The sequence below is a fragment of the Urocitellus parryii genome (assembly GCF_045843805.1).
Source record: "Urocitellus parryii isolate mUroPar1 chromosome 13 unlocalized genomic scaffold, mUroPar1.hap1 SUPER_13_unloc_14, whole genome shotgun sequence".
Classification (NCBI taxonomy): domain Eukaryota; kingdom Metazoa; phylum Chordata; class Mammalia; order Rodentia; family Sciuridae; genus Urocitellus; species Urocitellus parryii.
The window spans coordinates 39,468-56,327 of record NW_027551766.1 but is presented as its reverse complement, the minus strand read 5'-3'; positions in this window follow the sequence as shown (position 1 = coordinate 56,327).

Here is a 16,860-nt window from a genome sequence, read left to right as displayed (position 1 = left end):
TTACAGGAATTAAATGCAAACAAACTCTACATTTCTCCTACTTTAGCTTTTGTTATTGAAATTATAATTTGCATCTTTTCTACATTGTGAATTCTTCAATACATTATTGAAATGAGGTTTTTAAAATATTATTTTAAATTATAGGTGGACACAATATCTTTATCTTGTTTTCTATGTGGTGCTGAGGATGGAACCCAGTGCCCCCCATGAATGTGAGGTGAACGCTCTCCCTCTGAGCCACAACCTCAGCCTGAAATATTTTAATGTTATTGTCTTTGAACATTTATACTAAAATGGAAAGCAATTTACACATCACTATTCCAGTATAAGAACATTTTAAATTTCATCATATCCCCACCTTTACAGAGGTATAATTTCATATACACTTGAATTTGTTATCTAGAAGCCTTCATTTCAACTTGAGGAACTCTGTGTGGCATTGGTGTGGGCCATTTCATCTCTAGTAATTTTCTGCATGGTGAATCTGTCCAATGCTAATAGAGGGGTGTTGAAGTCTGATATTATAAAAACGGGTTTATATATTTTCCCTTGAGTTTCATCAGGTGTTTTTCATGTTTGATGCTTTGTAGTTAGGTGCATGCATGTTCAGTTACTTGATCTTTCTCTTCTTGTTCATTTTTTCCTCTTTATATGCTAATCTGGAAGTTTCTATTGGAATATCTTCAAACACCACTTCCCTTGCTGTGTCCACTCAACTGGTGAAGCCATCTGGGGACCTCTTCCCTCCCGTGACAGTGTTCTGCATGTCTGGAGTTCCCTTTAGATTGCTTCTTACAGTTTTGACGGAGATACATACATACCTGCTATCTCAGTCAGGACCCACCAAATCTCCATGGTTTAAAACTTCAGAAGCCGATGTTGAACTTCAGGTATGGTGGAGTAAACAAAGTGACAAATTGTCTCCACAAAAAGTAATAATGAAACTGGATGGTTGTCAAAAACGGCCATTGCAGGACTCTGGGAAATGTGGGAAAGCGCACCACAGCTGGGCAGCTTTACGGAAGGAAAACTGATCTTGAAGCTTGGCCTCTGCAAATTTGTCTTTGTTTTCTTTCTCTTTGCACCGCTTCTTAATTCTAAAGAAAAGCTGCACCTAAATTATTAAGATATTAATGTGAGAGTCAGCTTTCCCAGAAAAAAAGGGACAAGAGGACCGCTGGCCATCAGACCTCCTATTCAGGGATCATTTTTTAGATTTACAGAACACAGAACATCTGGAGACCATCAGATAGCATCAGAATGTGCATCAAAGAAATGGACCACCGTGGCATTAATGGCCACTCTCTGCCAGCCAGTCTCTGGATGAAAATACGCTTTCCTTTCCCTAAGGATGTGGGGGTTGGATGAGGCCATGGTCCCATGCCACTTCCCTATCACAGAGATTCTTCCAGGGCAGAGCAGGGCACTGCTGGGCCCAGTAGCTTCTGGGCCACAGGGTTAACCTGAAATGGTAGAAGCAAGGATGAGCCCCATAGTAATCTTGCTGGAACACTAACAAAGAAAGTTTTCATTGCTTGAAACCCTGAGATGCGGGGAATAGAGCAAGCTCTGACCTTCCCGACAACCATTAATTCTTGGTGTCTGCATTGCCCTGTGTTCTGTGCTAAGCACTCACAGAGCTCTGCACTTCATTAAAAGAAACCAGAAACAACTTGGTGAAAAAATGAATGTTTGATGGAAGAATTAGGAAAATATGGGTGAGCAGATTGTTAGCTTGATGGTGTCAAGTAACCAAAAGCCACAAAGATTTTAATTACTTTCACAATACTGCCCAGATGTTTTAGAAAATATACAGGGGAAGGTTGTTTGCTGCTCCTCTCCTATACAGCCTGCTCAGCGAAGGGGATCCCTTACCCTCTCCTATACAGTCAGGTCAGCCAACAAGATCCTCTGCCCCGCTCCTATACAACCTGGTCAGCCAAGGGGATCCTCTGCCCCTCTCCTATACAGCCAGCTCAGCCCAGGGGATCCTCTGCCCATCTCCTATAAGCCTGTTCAGCCAAAAAGATCCCCTGCTTCTCCCCTATACAGTCTGCTCACCCAAGGGATCCCCTGCCTTTCTCCTATACACCCTGCTCAGCCAAGGAGATCCCCTGCCCCTATCCAATATGGCCTGCACAGCCAAGGGGATCCCCTGCCCTCTCCTATACAGCCTGCTTAGCCAAGGGGATCCCCAGCAATCTCCTATACAGACTTATCAGCCAAGGAGATGCCCTTCCCTCACCTATACAACCTGCTCAGACAAGGGGATCCCCTGCCCCTCACTAACACAGTCTGCTCAGCCAAGGGGATCCCCTGCCCTCTCCTATACAGCCTGCCCAACCAAGGGGATCTTCTCCCCCTCTCCTAGAAAGTCTGCTCAGCCAAGGGGATGCCCTGTCCTCTCCTATAAAGCCTGCTCGACCAAGGGGATCATCTGCCCCTCTCTGATACAGCCTGCTTGGCCAAGGGTACCCCTGGCCTCTCCAATACAGCCAGCTCAGCCAAGGGAATCCCCTGCCCCTCTCCTATACAACCTGCCGAGCCAAGGGGATCCTCTGCCCTTCTCCTATACAGCCTGCTCAGCCCGGGGGATCCCCTGCCCCTCTCCTATACAGCCTGCTCAGCCAAGAGGATCCCCTCGCCTCTCAAAGAAAGCCTGCTCAGGCAAGGGGATCCCCTAACACTCTCCTATACAGCCTGCCCAATAAAGGGGATCTGCCCCTCTCCTATACAGCCAGCTCAATCAAGATGATCCCCTAACCCTCTCTTACAAAGCCTACTCAGCCAAGGGGATCCCCTGCCCCTCTCTTACACAGCCTACTCAGCCAAGGGGATCCCCTGTCCCTCTCCTATACAGCCTGCTCAGCCAAGGAGATCCCCTGCCCCTCTCCTATACAGCTTGCTGAGCCAAGGGGATCCCCTGCCCCTCCCCTATAAAGCCTGCTCAACCAAGGGGATCATCTGCCCCTCTCTGATACAGCCTGCTCGGCCAAGGGGAACCCTGGCCTCTCCAATACAGCCAGCTCAGCCAAGGGAATCCCCTGCCCCTCTCCTATAAAACCTGCCAAGCCAAGGGGATCCTCTGCCCTTCTCCTATACAGCCTGCTCAGCCAAGGGGATCCCCTGCCCCACTCCATTACAGCCTGCTTGGCCAAGGGGATTCCCTGCCCTTCTCTTACACAACTGCTCAGCCAAGGGGATCAATACTCATACATCAATAGCTTTCCTATACTCCAACAGTTACTCTTCTGAGAAAGAAATTAGGGAAACCATTTCTTTCATAATAACCTCAAAAAATTAATTGGGAATTAATCTAATCAAGGAGGTGAAAGATCTCTACAGTGAAAACTATAGAACACAAAAGAAAGAAATTGAAGAAGACCTCCCATGTTCTTGAATAGGCAGAAATCATAGTGTCAAAATGGTCATACTACCTAAAGCAATATATAAATTCAATTCAATCCCCATAAAATACCAGTGACATTCTTTACAGAACTAGAAAAACAACCACCTAAAATTCATTTGGAAGATTCAGAGACCTAGAATAGCCAAAGCAATCCTGGGCAAAAAGAGTGTCGCAGGAGGCATCCCAATACCAGACCTCAGATTACGCCACAGAGACAAAGTAGCAAAAACAGCCTGGTGTTGGCCACAGGGCAGATAGGAAGACCATGGGACAGCATAGAAGGCACAGAGACAAAGCCATGTACTTACAGCCATCTGAGCCTTAACAAAGGTGACGAAAATATATGTTGCAGAACAGACAGGCATTTTAACAAAAGGTGCTGGGGAAACTGTATGTTCACATGGAGAAGAATGAAACTAGCTTCCTTTTCCCCCACACAAAGGTCAAATCAAACTGGACCAAAGACCTAGGAATTAGACCAGAAACCTTGCAAGTGCTCGAAGAAAACAGAGGGTAACACTCCATCTTGTAGGCGCAGGCGCTGACTTCCTCAACCAGACCCCTAAAGCTCAAGAAATAAAATCAGCAATCAGCCATCAAAATGAAAATCTTCTGCCCAGCAAAGGAATTGATTAAGAGCATGAAGAGAGAACTGTCAGGGCCGGAGAAGATCTTTGCAGCTAGTCCTCTGACAGGGGACTGATATCCAGGATACGTCAGGGACTGAAAAACTCAACGCCAAGAACCCCAATACTCCAACAAATAAACAGGCAAAGGAACTAAAGAAGAAATGTATATGAAGCAATGTTCAATATCTCTAGTAGTCAAGGAGATATAAATCCAAACAACGGTAACATTTCATCTCACTCTTGTCATAATGGCAATTATCAAAAACACAAATGATAACAAATGTTGGAGAGGATGCGGAGAAGACGATGCTCATACATTGTTGGTGGGACTGCAAATTAATAATATCATTCTGGATGCCAGATGGAGGCTCCTCAAAAATCGAAGAATGGAATCCCCCTAAGACCCAGCTATCCCACTCCTTTGTATTTATCAAAAAAAAAAAAAACCACTAAAATCACTAAAATCAGCATGCTGTAGTGATAGAGCCACTTCAATGTTTATAGAAGCACAATTCACAATAGCAGAACCATAGAACCAACCCAAATGCCTGTCAGTGGATGAACAGATGGAGAAAACATGGTGTATGTATATACACAATGGAGTTTTACTCAGCTTCAGAGGAGCATGAAATTATGGCATTTGCCAGAAAATGAATTGAAATGGGAAGATCATGCGGAGAGAAATTAGCCGGACTCAGGAAGGCAAGGGTTGAATATTTTCTTTCACATACGGAAGCTGGAGCCAAGTAAGGGAAAGAGAGTGATTAGGAAGGGGACAAGATGCCACAGAGAGACAGGAAAGATGGAGGAAAACCAGAGGGAGGGGGGAAAGGGGAGGAAATATGGAATGGATTAAACAAAACCCTGTCATATACATAAGACCAGTGCGAAGGGGAATTTCACTTGTTTATGTAAAAAATATCACTAAAAATAAATAAGTAAAGGAGTAAAAGGAAGATCAGTGGAGCAGAGGAGGGGGAGTAGGGGAGGCAGGGTAAGGAAAAGGGACTTGAAACCAAATTCTATGCATATATGATTTTGTCAAAATGAACCCAAATACTGTGTGCAACATAATACACTACTAAAAATATATTAAAACAGTCAATCATTGTCCTGTCTACAGCAATGAACAAATTGACTCTGAAGTCAAAAACATGACACTATTTACATTATCATCCCCCCAATGAAATATTTATGGACGAATGTAACAAAATATTCATAAGATATGTATGAGGAAAACCACAAAACTCTGATGCAAGAAATCAAAAAACTAAATAAGCGGAGAGACAGTCCGTGTTTTCGAAGAGCCAATACCATTGTTAGGAGTCAGTTCTTACTAAGTTTTTCTATAAATTCAATGAGGTCATCACCCCCTCCCCCCAAATCCCAGGAAGTTATTGGTATATATTGAACAAATATTCTAAAGTATCCATGGAGAGGTCATAGACACAGAACAACCAACTGAAGATGTAAGGAGAGGACAGAGGTGGGGACTGAAGCCACTTGAGTTTAACCTGCTCCAGAGTCACAGCAATCGACAGTGTGGTGCTGACCAGAAAGTAGGACACATGTCAGCGGAGCCGCACAGAGAGCCCCAAACAGACCTGCAGACAAGCTTTTGGCTGATCTCAACAAAACGCAAAGATAACACAATGAAGAAAAGGTCGACTGGCCACGCACAGGGACTGCATCAACCACGCAGCTCCACGGAAACCAACTCAAAATGGACCATGGCCCCACCTATAGACACAAACCCACGAAACTCTCAGCAGGTGACAGGGGAGGATAGCTAGATGATATGGCAAAGACTGGAAAAATACTCGGAAGGCACAGTCCACGAAAGAAATCACTGAGAAGCTGAGCCTCATTAACATTCAGAACATTTACTCTGCAAAAGTTTTACCAAGAGTATAAGAGAGTAAACCAACACCAGGTGAAATTTTTTGCAAAAGAGACTTGATGAAGAGCAGTTCTCTATCTGGGAGTGTGGCTCAGCGACAGAATAGGTGCTTAATATGTACAAGACCTTGGGTTCAATCCCCAGCACCCAAAACCAGGTGACCAGCAATCACCACCATCCAACATGCAAAGATCTTCTAAGATTCAACAGCTTGAGACAGTTTTAAAAAATGGACAAAAGACCTGATCAGATGCTTCACTTACATTTTGCTGTGTTATTTTCTAAGGAACAAGGCATTATATGAAACACTTGCCAATTGAACACCTGACATGTGGTGTGTATTTAGAATAGAGACTGCAGTTTTAGAAAAACATTTGAGAACTATGGCAGAGTATGATAGCCGTGGCTGTCATGGGGCAAGCCGTGCCTTCAGAAATGTGGAGGACGGGCAGCCCAACAATTCTCTTCTGGAAAACAGACATGGTGTCTTCACAAAGCAGATCCAGCCCTTGCTCATCCAACTCTCACTTCATCTTGATTACACTAAATGGCACAAACTCTTTTTAATTTGAAGACTCTACTAATCTACCCATAAGATTAGTAGAGTCTTCAAATTAAAAAGAGTAGAGTGAAATTTGGGGGTCAAAGGCTCGATAATCTGAGCCAGGAGTAGCTTCATAATGATGATGTTACAAAGCATCGTGACTTTGCCATCAGAGATACAAAGCTTAATTTTACAGCAAGAGCATTTTAAAATCTCTCCCTCCCTGTAAACACCTGCACACACACACACACACACACACACACACACACACACACAGGCACTCTTCGGTGTGCACACATGCACGATTTCTCACATGATGTTCCTATGAAAGCTGCTCAGTTTTCCCTCTGCTTTTGAATACTGAACACTTTCATAGAAAAATCAGCTATCATTTTAACACCCCAATGATCCAAAACGACCCTGGTTTTCACTGAGGATCCCATAAGCCCATTCTGTATTTAAAATGCAAGCCTCCAGGGCTAGGTCTGTGGTTCAGTGGTAGAGCGCTTGCCTAGCACGCGTGAGGCACTGTGTTCAGCCCTCAGCACCGAATATAAATAAATAAATAAATAAATAAATAAATAAATAAATAAAGATCCATCAATGACTAATAAAAATATTAAATATAGATAAATGAAATGCAGCCTTCCAAGAATTTCCTCCTTGTCATTAGTAGGTGCAGGTAAAATCGAGTTCATTTTACTCTCAGAGGGAGAGTTTGTAGGTTAGGGAGCCCATGCACTGTTAGGATAACAAGTCATCGTTAAATTCATTTCCAGCTGCCACGGAGGAGAACCTTGTTAAGTGGATAAGAAGCCTGGTTGGGGATCTTTGATTTTCGTCTGTCTGCACTCTAGCACATCTCTGAGGTAGGAAGGGTTGAACTAGAACTCTGCTCCCGTGACCTTGCATCAGACAATAATGAAGTACATTTATGCTGTGTGTGTGTGCTCACAAAGGTATTCACGGCAGACATCCTCTCTTCTCAATTAAACCCAGAGACTGAGCTTGTAACCATTGGTGCCAAATGGTCGTTTATATAATGAAAGGCATCAGAAATACTCGACATCCAAGTTCAACCTTGTTTTCTTTTCAAAGAGTGAAGGCCATTTCATTGAATCTAGGCCAACCAAATATTTCCTAGTAGAAGAAAAGTTACTGCTTTAACATTTTTGGAAAAGAGCCATAAGTTTTCCTCCTTGATCATCTGAGTAGAGTCAGTGGGATTTACTAGTCTCTGGCATGTTGATTTCCATCTCTAATAAAGGGCTGAAAACGGTCCCTTATGGCCCATAAAGTGAACCTTGCAGGACCACCGATGCCATGAGACAGATGGATAGAAGGTCAGGGCCCCTTTGTCCCCAGGGGTGACAATCCTCCTGCTGGACCTCTACAGCACTGCATAGGCCTGCAGCCCAGCCGGGTCAGCATGCCCGTGAAGGTCACAGCTGGAGACTGCAACCTGGTTTTTTATTATTATTTTGACCAAGTGAAAGTGTAATAAATACAATGGTCCAGATGCACTAGGATCAGCAGGACGCAGCTGCAGACTTCCTGCCTTTGGGACCAGGATGCGCCCATGGGTGGTGGCAACCCTCGGGGCTCACCCATCACTCACCCCTGGGTGCTATGCCCACAGGCAGAATCCTGCTGGTGCCAACGGCCTCCCAACTACACCAAGGCGGGTAGTAAGTGGCGAACGAGCAGCAGCCATCAAGTTGGGTCAGGCACGGGCACTTTGAGAAGGCCAGGGCCCCTGGAAGAACTAACTGCCTGGGCGCACGTCTCAGAAGCGGTGCCAGTTCAGATGGCACAGTGGAGGGAAGACGCCAGCTGGTGTGCAGCAGTCAGCCTCAGGAGAAGACTGAGAGAGTCAGGTGGACGTGGAGTGGCCAGGCTGCCGCGGCTAGGAGCCGCACTCAGTATCACTCGTTGAACCAGAGATGACCCAAGCTGTCAGCGCTCTCTGCACAAGGAGGGCCGTGGCTGCTCTGCTAGCACTCCGAGGGACAGAGGTGGCCTCGCTCTGCCACCTAGCAATGTCCTTGCTGCAAGAAAACCAGCTGTGGCTGGCAGAACCTGCTGTCCGCTGGACTGCACAGCCCCATTCTCCTCCTGGGTGGGTGAACCACCCTGCTGTGTCCACTGCAGAGCTCATTCTGGACTCCAATGCTGCTTCCTGGTTCTCTCCAGAGTAAGAAGGGCAGGAGCTGAAATGAAACTTGTGCCACGTTTCTGAACACAGATGTACGAATTTCGAATTTCCTACGGCTACCGTAGCAAGCTACCCCAAACCACGTGGCTGAAAACAGCACAGATGGATTTTATTTTCGTTTTGAAATCAGAAGTTCCCAGGTCAAGGTGGGCAGAGCTGCCCAGGCTCCGGGAGGGAACCATGTCTGGCTTCTCCAGCTCCAGGGGCCACGCTCTTCCTTGGCTCAGGGCCCTCTTCTGTCTCCAGGGCCTCAGGCAGCACCTCCATGCCCCGCTGTTCCTGTCCCTCTCCTGACCCACACTGCCACCAACAGCCTCTGTTCTTTCCACTGGACCCCCAACCCCCCCCAGCACAATCCAAATGAGCTTCCTCGCTCCAGTCCTCAAACTAATCACACCTGAATTCCACTTCACCACACAGAGTGGCGCATCCATAGGGTAGGAGATGGGGACATGGACATATTTAGGGGATGATGTGCCGTCTTCCACAGTCCACCCTGGCCCCCAAAGACCTACGTCTGTTCCACAGGCACAATGTATTCACCCCACCCGGCCTCTCTATTTGTTTACTCTAATTAGGACTAGATGACAGCTGAATGCATCCTGATTCCTTGTTCACAGTTGCAGCCCAACTTCACATTTCTAAGGTTGGACACGATGCACCCCAACCTCTCTTAGAGTCTCACACGATTGTGGCTTCCAGAGCTGCTCCACATCTCAAGCCATGAGGACTAAAGTATGCAAAGCCTTCTATAGCAAGGTGTCGGTGATCCTGTGTGTCCCCAGATTCCTTCAGATGCTTGGGCTTGTTTCCAGGATGCCACCTTCTTCCTGTTGCTAGGGACACCTTTATCTGTTCCACAGCTGCAATATCTGTTTATTTATTGGCTGTATCCATGAAAGAGTGTCCCCATGATGACCCCACAGTGCAGACGAAGTACTTTGATTGTAGTACCCTCTGATACCCTCTTGCCACCCCCATGCCATGGCCCCTGTCCCCTCCCTGTCCCCTCCTAAGTCCCCCTTCTACTCTCCTGCCATCTTGCCTTTTCTCCAGTTCCACGTGAGAGGAAGCTCCCATACTTGTCTGAGTCGGGCGCAGGTCCACCTGTTTCCCTAAGATGTCATGATTTTGTCCCTCTCTGCGTCTGGACGATGCCCTTGAGTCTCTCCACTGCCCTTACCACACCTGCTCCTCAGGCTCCTCCTGGCTCCTGGGAGGGCATAGGTGGAGCGTCGGGAGCTTGCCTTTGGTCAGCACAGTGACCACGCATCTGGTGACGGCTTCTGGGCCCCAAGACATTTGTTCCATGAAGGTGCCCTGAGAAAAGGGTAGTCGGTATGCTGATCCATCCCTGGGGGCCTGGGCTGCACCTGAGGCTAACCTGCCATGTGCCTTGGAGTGCTGTTTCTGTCTCGGTGAGTGCCTGGGACCACACACAGTGGTGAGTTTAAAACTCAATCAGCTGATGTTTAAGCTGCACCTGAGAAGCTTTCCTCACGGCAGCGTGGTCACTAGCCACTCTGTCCCCACAGCAGCCCATGCCTGCCCCAGGCCCAGCCTCCAAGGATCTGTGCGTGCTGAGAGCCCAGCTCCCTGCACAGCCCAGGATCTCTCCTTTGCAGTCACAGCCCCAGCGTGAGAAAGGGATGGAGCACTTTGCAGGAGCGACACCCTTGGTCCTCCTGCGTCTAAGGCTCTGGCCCTGTGGTCCTCCTCAGTCCCTCCTCACACCTGCACCCAGAAGCTGCCTTGGTGTTGAGTGTGATGGAGGCTCTCGGTCCTCCTGAAGCCTGCCCCACAGACTCGAGTCATACTCAAGCAGGTTGCAGACTTCATCTTGCTCTCGACTGGCAAGGGTTTCAAAATCTGTGGCTCCTGCAGCCCACCAGACTGCTGCTGGGATCAACCGATCCTTGTTACACTGACAGAGGAGAATGTTGGGATGCTAGCCTGAGCTGCTTCGTGCCCATGCCGGGCCACTCGGCCAGCGTGCACTGTCCCATGAGCCACAAATGGGGGGCATCTGAGGTGGGGGAGGCCATTTGGTCCTTGCACCCCTCCTCATGACAACCCGACACGTGGACCCTGTAAAACCTGCCTGGAGTTTAGGAAACCCTCATATGAAAAATGTCCTCAGCTTTCCCAAGAGCAGTCAGCAACTCCACAGAATCTAGTGTAATAGTCAAGAGATTAATTTATCCCGTTATGAACACACACCTGGCTAGGTGTGATGCACTCCTCTGATAAATTAGTGGAATCAATATAAAATATTGGAAATGTCTGATATTTGACAGCACAGAAATGAGGCCCAAATTTTTTTAAGAGAGAGAGAGAGAGAGAGAGAGAGAGAGAGAGAGAGAGAGAGAGAGAGAGAGAATTTTAATATTTATTTTTTAGTTTTCGGCGGACACAACATCTTTGTATGTGGTGCTGAGGATCTAACCCGGGCCGCATGCATGCCAGGCAAGCACGCTACTGCTTGAGCCACATACCCAGCCCCCCCATAGTTTTTTAAACTATGCACTTGAATCTTTGGATGTTGGGGCAGAGGACAGAGAAGACTGGCCTTCCCAGGATTGTTGCCCTTTCTCGATTCCGGGGTGGCTCCCAGGGGAAATCTGGGCGTGACCCTGGGACTCTGTGACCACAGGATCCAAGGGAACCCTGGACACTGTTCAGGGCTCCAGTGGCCTCTGGCCTTGTGGCTCAGTTCACCGTGTTCTCAGGACTAACCAGGAAATCCCTCGTCTTCAGCCATCCATCTCTGAGCTGTCCTCTGTCCCTCGGTCACTACTGAGGCAGGAAAACCAAACAAGCCCCAAATCAGAATTATTTGTGAACTCACTACATGGACCAGAGGTTTTCAGTCCCCTTACTGGGGTTTACACAAAATATGTGGACACCCCGTCATCCCAACTGCCACCACAGAGGGATGGAGAAGAGCTCCTGGGCAGAGGTCTCTGGGACACTGCGACAGTGACCAAGGTGAATGATGTGAGATGAGTTTGCAGAAATAAGAGCCAATCATATCATTGAGCCCTGCACATAACATCGTGCCACCAAATGCACGGGCATATGTGGTGATTAGCATATGTGACGATTAACATATGTGACGTTAGCAATATAAAATGTGATGGAGTCACTTCTGTCATCTTTCCTTGAGAGTCCACGTGACGAACCCAAGGTCAGAAGCAAGAAATGGACATTGGACCGGCATCCGCCTGACTCCAAGGCTGCTGTCTTAACTGCTCTGCTTCATGGCAATGTGGGGACACAGATCTGGCATCTCCAGGTTCCAATGCAACCTCAGAAACCAACAGGGGCAGTGACTTCAACAAAACTCGCTGTGTTGGGTTGCAAAGCTGGGGCGAGTTTTAAGTGCCAGAACGGACAGGGTGGCATGGAGCCGTATACCTGAGCAAGATGACTTCTTGTGGACTTCTTCAGATTCCCCAGGACGGGCATGGACGTCACAGAGGAACCGTCTCAAGTTCCCTCCCTTGCACGGTGCACACAGCCACAGGTGGCTACTTCAACATAAGTTACCTCTGAAGTCAAAGAACAACCTTAAAAAATAAGCCCTGCACTCTGTGGTAGGACCCTGGACACCAGCAGGAGCCCAGCAGGAGAGCAGGCCTGTAGGAGGGCAGGGCAGGAAGGGAGAGCAGGACAGGGACCCTGGGTTGGATCTAGAGAAAGACGCGCCCTGTGAGTCACGCTGGCCGTGTCTGGGCCCTGGGAGACCCTCCTGGCCTCCTGGACTCTCCCAGGAACTTGGCAGGAGCTCCACTCTGTCTGAGGGAGTCTCCAGTCCCTGACCACAGGCAGGAGAGCACACACTGTCCGAGGAACAGGCCAGTAGGAAGCCCTGGACCAGGGCAGACAGATCAGGGCTCTCAGAACCTCCAGCCCTGCTGCCCAAAGCTGTGCAGAGGACACCTCTGGCCACAAGTGAGCCTCAGTGCCGCCCTGGTGGAGATGGACTCAGGGGCCCACTAGTCGCTCCAGACAAGCTGTCCCTGTGCCAGATCCCACCTGGCTGACCTCCAAGCAGGTGCCTGACCGTCCTACTTCTTGTTTTTCACTGTTAGATGGGTCACAGATGTGGGAGGGACATGGAAGCCATTACCTGGACCACAGGACACACGCCATGGGTCCCCTCCATTGTCTCAGTACCTAGTACTCATCCCGTCCCCAAGCCCCTTGAGGCACTGCTGGGTGGGATGAAAGGGTGTGGACAGGGAGCCAGGCCTTGGAGGAGCCTGCCTGTGTCCAGGGAGGAGAGACCCCAGGGGCTTGGCTCAGCCAGGAACGTGCTCCACAGGCCACGTTGGGGCGGGTGCAGAGACAGGGTGTTCACTTAGAGCCCAGAGCAGACTTCAGCCAGGGCCGCCCCAGCAAGCCGGGATCTGTGCCCTCCAGGAGCCATGGCCCAGGAGGCTGCCTCCCCAGAGGAGGCCCGACCTCTGCCCACGGCTCTCCCATCACCACCGTTCCTCCACACATGGAGCTGAGGACCAGCACTCTGTCACTCTCGGTCCCAGTAGGCTCTGCTCAGGAGGGCAGAGGGCACAGCGCTGGGGTCAGGATGGTGTGTGTTGCCTGTTCACCGGGCCTTGTCGGTCAGAGGGCAGGAGTTCAATAAGGACTTGGGAAATGGTGAGCAGTGTCTCCAGGTGGTCATGGTCAGGCCCTGTCTAGTCTCCTCTGTGTGTGTGTGTGTGCCTGTGCAGCATGCGGGTGCACAACACGAGCAGGCCCGGTCTCCTCTGTGTGTGTGCCTGTGCAGCATGCAGGTGTGCAACACGAGGAGGCCTGGGGTGATTCCCCCACCTGTGGACTCCTCTGGACCCTGTGGTGGCCTTCACGTGACCACTTACATCAGCAACACGAGTGACATGAAACTCACCCTCTCACTTGCACTAGTCACACTCCAAGTGCCCCAAGCCATGTGTGGCTGGCGGCTACCGAGCAGGACACACAGATGTGGACCTCTCCACCACCGTGGAAAGCTCTGTTGGCCAACATACACGCTCCGGCCTACGTGAGGAAGGAGCACCTGCAGAGGGCTCTGGAAACTTCCTCGAGACGAGAAGAAGGCCAGTTCTACTGAGCTCCAGGCACAGTGCCTTCTTGAAATTACATCTGGAGTTCAAGTGACATTGGGAAAGGAATGGGTTGAAAATCCAAAATTATTTCAAAACCCTTCATCATGCCTTGCTCTGTAGATATGTATTATTGGTATTATTTTCCTGCATCTCATTTAAATCATTCTATGCTTTTTCTTCACATGCATGTTCTGTTTAAAACTTAAAATTGCCTTCTAATTAGCATATTTTCCATTTTGTTTCAGCAAGATAAAATTATAAGGTATGTGCTTCATATCCATAGTATCTGTCCTTTTGCTTCCATTCTTCCAATCATTTTATTTAAAAAAGAATGAGGAACGCAACAAGATGCCCTGGTTTGCTCCAAGCACTGCCTGACAGGTCTGTGGGTACAGGCAAGGCTGGCCTAGGTCACAGGTCCACTTTGCAAGTTTGCCACATGAAGGACAAAGTCTGAGTGACAAGGGACTGCAGGGTTGGTGGGATCCAAAAGTGCACAGAGACCACGTCCACGGGTCCATCCCAGCTGTTGGTGGTGTTGACATGGGCTGGACATTCTCAGCAACCCCTCCGTTCCCTGCCCTGTGCCCTGGGAATCTGGCTCTAGGTCCACCTTGGCCATGCCTCATGTGCTGATTTCCACCAGTCTGGGTCAGTAGGAGACAAGGGAGGAGGAGGGCCCCAAGCAGGGCTGGGGAGGCCAGGAGTCACTCTTAGTAGGACGTCCTCCTTCTTGCTGGGCGCCGATGGCCACCTCCTTCTGCTGCTGGCTCTGCGGCCCAGCTGACAGTGTCTGCGTGACCTTGGGTGCTCCATCACCTCGTTGCTGCTGACCCTGATCACACACTAGTAAACAGTCCTTCCACTTAACGTTTACAAGTGCCTGTTTTGAGTGGGTGTCTTGGCGGACCCTGAAACCAGTGCTCCCAAGGGTGCGGATGGCTGTGCAGGTGGACCCTGCAGGGAAACTTGGGGCTTGGCCTTGGGTCTTTCCACATGGGCTCCCATCACTTAATACTGTTTATATGTTTATGACTCCCATTTTCTAGAACATTCTAAATTTGCCTGACCAGCTGTCCCTGACCTCTCATCTTTAATTTCCTGTGGGCAGCTCAGCCCAACGTGTGGTTCCTCTCCTGACCTGTGCTGCTCCTCCCTGTCTTCTTCCCGTCTCCCCCACTCAGGCTCTGCTGGCTTACAGCTCTCCTTGCCCAGTTACTCAAGCCGTAAAACTAGGCATTTTTTTCCATGTGGTTGTTTTTATTCCGTAACCCACTGGGTTTTATTCTTAAACTTGGTTAAAGATTCTCCAGGAATAATTTTTATTTTCATGATTATCCCCTGTGGTAACAGCAAACAGATGAACACTAGAGTGTGGCATTAATAGGTCATGAGCATTGTGCCTATTAATTAATTAATTACTCCCCAGCATTGAGGACTCTCTCACCCTGTGTTTCAAATTTGTTCTTTTTGGTGTACATGACAGCAGAGTCGATTTTGACATATTTGTACAAACCTGGAGGAGTATATCTTATTCTCATTAGGATCCTTGTCTTATGGATGTATACGATGTGAAAATTCCTTTTAACACTAATCACTGACAAGTCTGATTGTCCCCAACTTTTTAGTAGTTTTGGTGATTATTGAGATTCACAAATTCTTTCATGTAAGTTTTCAGATTAGAATGACCTCGTTATCTTTTCTTACCAAGAATTTAATGGGGCCAGTAGGCTGAAGGGAAAATACTTCTTTTTTAAAAAAAATAAATATTTTTAGTTGTAGTTGGAAGCAACATCTTTATTTATTTCTATGTGGTGCTGAGGATGGAACCCAGTGCCTCACACGTGTGAGGCGGGTGCTCTACCACTGAGCTACAGCCCCAGCCAGGAAACACTTCTTCTGATCCACATCCTGTCCTGGGCTTTCCCTTTGTGCCGAGGACACGTGTTTGTGCTATTCTCTGATTCTGAATCACTACAGAGTTTAAATCCCTTCCCTGTGCTATGCTGGTGAATAAATAATTTTACATGCGACTTGATTAATGCAATGGCTACTACCTGGGAAAATAGTCTTAGTTTATGTTGGTTGCTTCTGCAATTATTTCACTTACGTTTACTGTGAGTAGGGAAAAGGCCGTAGTTCTTGAGAGCCACAGCGAAGGGGCCCCAGCAAACTTCCAGCTGCCAGCTGATGATTGGCTCACAGGGGCCCCAGCAAACTTCTAGCTGCCAGCTGATTGGCTCCTCTGCGGTGATGCTCATTGGGCTGTTTCCCCGCCCTTTCAGACCACGGAGCTGCTCATTGGGGGACTTTTTTTGGCTCCGCCCAAGCGACCCAGCCAATCGGCCTCAAGAGCAGGAGGATTGTGGGAGGTGGAGAGGCTTGTGGGAAGCCGGTGCTGGCAGTTAGGCTCTGAGAGAATTCCTGAAGAGCTGTGTGTTGTGCAGTTATGTGTGTTCTAAAATTAAAGTTTGTTTCTGCTTGATAAGTGGCTCATGAGATGTCATGGGGCTGCTAGAATTTGCCTTTGGAGATCTCGGTTTGGGAGCTGGAGGGCACAGGCTCCTTTTAGGTGGTGCTAGTCTTCAAATCCCAGAGAAGGAGAGAGAGGTGTACCATGACTAGGACTGGGTTATGCGTTTTTGCACAAAGAATTTGTAAGTGGTGTTTTGTCCTTCTCAGATCCGGCCTTTAGATGGCCTTCCTTGCCGAGGGGTCAGTGACTTACACATAAAGCTGGTTTTCCTGGTTGGCAACTTGAAATCTTCAAAAAACAGATAATGCTTCTGAGATATAAATTATGCCAAAGGATAGATAACCGTGGACACGTACCTAATTCATGCTTTCTAAATTCTCATAAAAATGTGAAGAACAGAAAACTAAAGACTAAATTCATATGTAAACATAGATTTCAAAATCATGAGTCACATGCTAGAAGAGTGAACTCAAAGATTTCTTCATGCATCTAAGTATGTTTCTCAGGAATGTGTTACTATGTTGCCGCAGTCTGGCTGGGCACAAGATCAGGAGCCACTCACAGCTTTGTAGATTC